The 6346-nt window shown below is 43.5% G+C and overlaps 1 pseudogene; it reads left to right on the top strand.

Annotated features, from left to right (window-relative positions):
- The first annotated feature begins 294 nt into the window (after positions 1-294).
- LOC147496234 (18S ribosomal RNA) lies at positions 295-1391 on the top strand (annotated as a pseudogene).
- The last annotated feature ends 4955 nt before the right edge of the window (positions 1392-6346 follow it).

Below are 6346 nucleotides of genomic sequence, written 5' to 3' on the forward strand. Positions count from 1 at the left end.
TGTTCCCGTGTTGCATACCGGCCGTGGTAAACGTTCTTGTTACGTAATTCATTGCGTTCCCACTATTTTTTGAAACGGTGGGTCACAACTCGCTCGTGTTGCTTGTGACTCCAACTGACAGGTTGCCCTGTTAGTATGGCTAACAAGTAATCCACGAGCTCCAAGATGCGGAAAATGATTTTTGGCTGGGTTTTTTCCTGGCCAGTGCATTCGCGGCGCCGAGAAATAGACAACCGTCTCCGCACTGACTGTTCTTCCGTCTCTGCGTTGCTGGTGTCGCAGAAGGAATGCTACCTGGTTGATCTTGCCAGTAGTCATATGCTTGTCTCAAAGATTAAGCCATGCATGTGTAAGTATGAACTAATTCAGACCGCGGAAACCGCGAATGGCATTAAATCGCTTATAGTTTGTTTGATGGTACCTGCTACTCGGATAACCGTAGTAATTCTAGAGCTAATACGTGCAACAAACCCCGACTCCTGGAAGGGACGCATTTATTAGATAAAAGGTCGACGCGGGCTATGCCCGTTGCTCTGATGATTCATGATAACTCGACGGATCGCACGGCCTTTGTGCCGGCGACGCATCATTCAAATTTCTGCCCTATCAACTTTCGATGGTAGGATAGTGGCCTACTATGGTGGTGACGGGTGACGGAGAATTAGGGTTCGATTCCGGAGAGGGAGCCTGAGAAACGGCTACCACATCCAAGGAAGGCAGCAGCGCAAATTACCCAATCCTGACACGGGGAGGTAGTGACAATAAATAACAATGCCGGCTCTTAGAGTATGGTAATTGAATGAGTACAATCTAAATCCCTTTAACGAGGATCCATTGAGGGTAAGTCCGTGCCGCGAGCCGCGTAATTCCAGCTCAATAGCGATATTTAAGTTGTTGCGCTTAAAAGCTCAGAGTTGGACTTTGGGTTTGGCCGACCGGTTAAGCCTTCCGGTGTGCACCGGTCATCCCGCCCCTCTACCGGGCGATCGCGCCCTCGTCCTTAATCGCCGGTCGTGCCTCCAGTGCTATTACTTTGAAGAAATTAGAGTGCTAAAAGCAAGCCCAAGCTCTGTATACATTAGCATGGGATAACATCATAGGATTTTGGTCCTATTACGTTGGCCTTCGGGATCGGAGTAATGATTAATAGGGACAGTTGGGGGCATTCGTATTTCATAGTCAGAGGTGAAATTCTTGGATTTATGAAAGACGAACCACTGCAAAAGCATTTGCAAAGGATGTTTTCATTAATCAAGAACAAAAGTTGGGGGCTCGAAGACGATCAGATACCGTCCTAGTCTCAACCATAAACGATGCCGACCAGGGATCGGCAGATGTTACTTATAGGACTCCGCCGGCACCTTATGAGAAATCAAAGTTTTTGGGTTCCGGGGGGAGTATGGTCGCAAGGCTGAAACTTAAAGGAATTGACGGAAGGGCACCACCAGGATTGGAGCCTGCGGCTTAGGACGTTTCAAAAAGGAGCTCCTCTCAATAGAGTCAGGCTTAAAAGACAGCTTTGCAACTTCTACATTCACCAATGCTCTCCTGGATGACTCCGACCTAGCAGGGTCTCTAATGCGAAACAAGCCAGAACGCTTAGACGACCCATATCACAGAATAGACAAATACATCAAGTACGAGGAATGGTTGGCCCAGCGCAATGGCAAAGAAGTCCTCGCAGTGAGAGATAAACAAGAGCCCAAAGGAAGCATCCACTATTCTAGGAACAACAACAACAACAACAAGAGCTCCAGCTCCCACAAACCCTCTTACACAAAGAGGGAATTCTCCAACTTCTCCAGGACGCTAAGCCAAATCCTGAAGAAGATATATACAGCACCATACTTCAAGCCCAACATCAACAAGGTGATCGCCATTCCAAAACGTCCATACTGCCATTTCCACAAGCTCCACCACCATGACACCAATGATTGTTAGAGCCTGAAGTACTACCTCCAAGACTTAGTCGAAGAGGGCAAATTGAAAGAGTTCCTGCTAGACAGCGACCTCAGGCATAAGCTGGATGACAAGCGACACAGAAGCAGGAGCCGTAACCACGAACGAGCTGCCAACAACAAAAGCAGGAGCCGAACAACCCGACGATCTAAATCACCAGGTCGGTCGAGGCATAACAAGAGACAGCACTCCTCTGACCATGATGAGCAAAAAGGTAATCAACATGATTATAGACACCTCCAATGACGAAACCTCATATTATGAAAAGCGACGAAGAGTTGGAGCGCTTCAAGAAATCTATCACCTCTCCCACAAAGCTGAGGTGATCAATCCCACCAACCCTCAAACAACAATAGCAATTTCATTCACTGAGGAGGATCTAGACAAGGTGTGCCTACCACACAATGATGCCCTGGTAGTGCATGTCAAAATTAACGGGTGGAGAGTCAAAAGAGTCATCATCGATCCAGACAGCTCGTGCGACATACTTTTCTATCAAACTTACAAGGATATGCACCTGCCAGACTCGATGATGATAGAATCAAATGCACCACTCTATGGGTTAAACGGAGATCGCACAAATGCCATCAGAGACATTATCCTACCAGTCTCCATTGGCGAAAAGGAAGACATGGTCAAAACTTCAACACGCTTCAGTGTGATCGATGTTAAGTCGTCCTACACTGCCATCCTAGGACGCAGATGGATTCGCAAGATCCAAGCAATTCCATCAACATTGCACCAAGTCCTACGGTTCCCCGGACCCCGAGGCATCATGGAGCTCTGAAGCAACCTACTAGAAGCTCACCGATGTAATCACGTCAGCACAACAACCTTACCCAAGCCTCAGGTCGTCGAAGCCAAGGTCGTCCCAAAGAAGCAAGATCCTCAAGCATCCAGCCCTCCAACAATTGCAGCAGACAAACTCAAAGGAAAACAAGCTCAAATAGAATCAGGAGAAAAGATCAATCTGGGCACAGATGATGACCCAAAGTGTGTTTATGTAGGGGCTGATTTAGACCCCACACTCAAGGAGCAACTTGTCAAATTCATATCTCTCAATAAAGATGTTTTTGCTTGGTCGTATATCGATATGCCAGGAATCGACCCTCAGGTCGTTTGCCATAATTTAAATGTAGATCCAACTGTCAAGCATATCAAACAACGACCAAGGAAACTAGCACTCAAATTTCAAAAGGCCACCAATGAAGAGATAGAAAAGCTCAAAAATGTGGGATTCATCAAAGAGGTCGAATATCCGACCTGGCTAGCCAACATTGTAGCAGTTCCAAAGAAGAATGGTTAGGTACGACTTTGCATAGACTTCACCAATGTCAACAAGCACTGCCCAAAGGATAGTTTCCCTCTACTAAGAATCGACATTCTGGTAAATCAAACCTGCGGTCACGAGCTTTTATCATTTATGGACGCATACAACGGATATAATCAAATACCGCTAGCGGAGGAAGATCAGAAAAAAACGTCCTTCATCACCGAGCAAGGAACGTTCTATTACAACGTCCTACCATTCAGCTTGAAGAACACCAGTGCGACCTATCAAAGACTGGTCACCAAAATATTCAAAGACTTGCTAGGCAACACCATGGAATTCTACATAGACGACATGGTGGTTAAAAGCGAGAAGGCGGGCGATCACATTTCTTACCTACAAGAAGCCTTTGAAAGGTTACGCCAAAACAAGATGAAGCTCAACCCAGCCAAATGCATATTCGGAGTAGCCTCAGGGAAGTTCTTAAGTTACCTCGTTTCACAAAGACGTATTGAAGCAAACCTAGAATAGATACGAGCTCTCCTTGACATGCCAGAGCCAACTACAAAGCAACAAATCCACAAGTTATCTGGAATGGTTTCAGCCCTCAACAGATTCATCTCATGGGCATCTGATAAGTGCAGACCATTCTTGCAAATACTCAAAAAAGAGCAACATTAACGTGGACAGACGAATGCCAAAAAGCTTTCAACGAACTGAAAGTGTATTTATCAACTCCACCCGTCCTGTCCAAACCAGAAGAAGGAGAAACGCTGGGACTTTATCTTGCAACTACTAACTTTGCAATCAGCTCGATCCTCTTTCACGAGAATGAGGGGATCGAAAAGCCTGTCTACTTCACGAGCAAGACATTGGCCGATGCAGAGAAACATTACTCCGTAATAGAGAAAACAATGTTGTCTCTGTTATACTCAGCTCGGAAATTTCATCCCTTACTTTCAGGCCCACAGCATAAAGGTAATAAGAGACATACCCATCAAGCAAGTTTTGAGTTCCAACAACAAAACGGCTCGAATGGCCAAATGGGGTGAAGAGCTCGGAGAGCACCACATCGAGTTCGTTCCCAGAACATCTCGCAAAGGACAAGTCGTTGCTGACTTCCTTGCGGAGTTCCCCATCGAAAACGTCAACTGGGAACCTGAGCCCATCACTTCACTCCATCAACCAACAACCCCAGACACATGGCACATCTACGTAGATGGAGCGTGCAACAACAACGGCAGTGGACTGGGGGCTGTGTTAACTTCACCAGAATGAACCCAGTTACAAAAATCAATCAAGATCAATTTTGCAACATCCAACAATGAAATGGAGTACGAAGCATTGAGCACAGGCCTTCGTATGGCACAACAACTACAAGTCCCAAAGCTTAAAGCTTACAGCGACTCACAGCTAATAGTCAAGTAGACCACCAAGGAATATATCACGAATGGAGCAAACCTTGCAAAGTATGCTCAGGTCATCAGTAACCTCATCAGATCATTCAAATTGTTCTCATTATAGCATATTCCAATGGAAGATAACAGACATGCAGACAGTCTAGCATTCTTAGCCTCAAAGACAGAAAAGGTTTGCCCCAGCAAAATCTACATTGACATTTTAGAGAGGCCTGCCTACCAATAAGAAAGCGTCAACAGCCTGATAAGAGCCCAAAACTGTAGTTTTAACCCCTTAGCAGTCATACTTTTAGACCAATTATGTGAGTAATAAGTAAGAGTTAAGACTGATTCGTGTTTTATGTATTTCGGGCTTCAAAGTCAATTATGTGCGGGGAATGTGCCACTTTGATGAGATAAAGGAGCAATGGTTGGTTACTAAGGAGTTCGGTGATTAAAGGCCAAGATTCAAGAAGACAAAGCCTTTGTAAAGCCTGGTCAAAAGATGAAAAGTCAAAGTCCACGCAGGCAGTAAACAACAAGACAAAGACAATGAGAACTTCCAAAGACCATATCTTTGGACTCAGACCTTAGAATTGGGCCTACCTTATGTCAAAACGACCGGCTCGGAAAGAGCTTTCCAATGGACCAAGCCTTGACCCAATCAGAGGAGTAGAAGTGGACGAAAAGTCTGCTGAAGCCAACTGCAGCTGAAGAGGCCTTTTTGGACTGAAAGAATTGAGTTTTGGGCCTGATCCTCTGGCCCAAAACATGGCTCCAAGCCCATGCACGATTTTTGGATCTGAATGTATAAAAACCAAAGCTTCACTCTTTGTTAATGGTAGCTAGTTAGACCTAAATTAATATATAGAATTCTAGATCTAGTTTTATTAATTAATTAAGTTTTAGTTCCATTTCAATTCTCGTTTTAGATTAAATCTTTGAATCATTTTTCCCCGATTGATTAGATAAATAAAATAGTTAGTTTGTCAATTTCAATTTGGTTATTTCCATTCTAGATCTAATTTCAATTCTTGTTCTTATTTCATTCCAAACCATTAAATTAGATTCATTATTGTTTAAGTAAGTAAATCTTAATTTCTTATATTATGCTTAGTTTAGATTCAATGGGAAATGTTAGTTTGATGACTCAAGGCTAAAACCTCCATTAGAGGGGTTGATGAAGCCTTGATGAAAACTTAGTTGTTCAGTATAGAATCGTTGTAGAATCTATTCCACTCTAGAAGGACGTGTTTCGCCATGAGAATGGGTGGGCGACCTCATATGCTAGTTAGTACTTGGTAGAAATGCCATGAACACTAGGGATTAGACTCGAAGTTCTTGCCGTGAAAACGTAAGAATCGAGATACGACAATTTATACTAGGTTATTAAGTTGGATTCGAAGTGGATTTAATTCCCTCTATTTCTTTATCTAGATTCAAACAATCGTTATTTCCGTAGCTTTAGTAGATTAACTTTAGTTTATATTTTATCTTGTTATTTATTATATCTTGTTATTTAAATTAACGCGTCTTGTTAGCATAACATTTCGTAAAGCTCTCATTAGACTTAAGACTGATTTCTTAGACTTAGAAAACAATCCATGCTAGGGAACTAGGAGTGGAACGAACTTCCTACTCCACTTAGTGCAATTCGCATCGAGAGTAGAAGCTTTGATAATAAAGATTAAAAGATTAGTTTTAGTTTACTTACGGATTG

This window comes from Coptis chinensis, chromosome 5 (assembly GCF_015680905.1).
Source record: "Coptis chinensis isolate HL-2020 chromosome 5, ASM1568090v1, whole genome shotgun sequence".
In the NCBI taxonomy this organism is placed as follows: Eukaryota; Viridiplantae; Streptophyta; class Magnoliopsida; order Ranunculales; family Ranunculaceae; genus Coptis; species Coptis chinensis.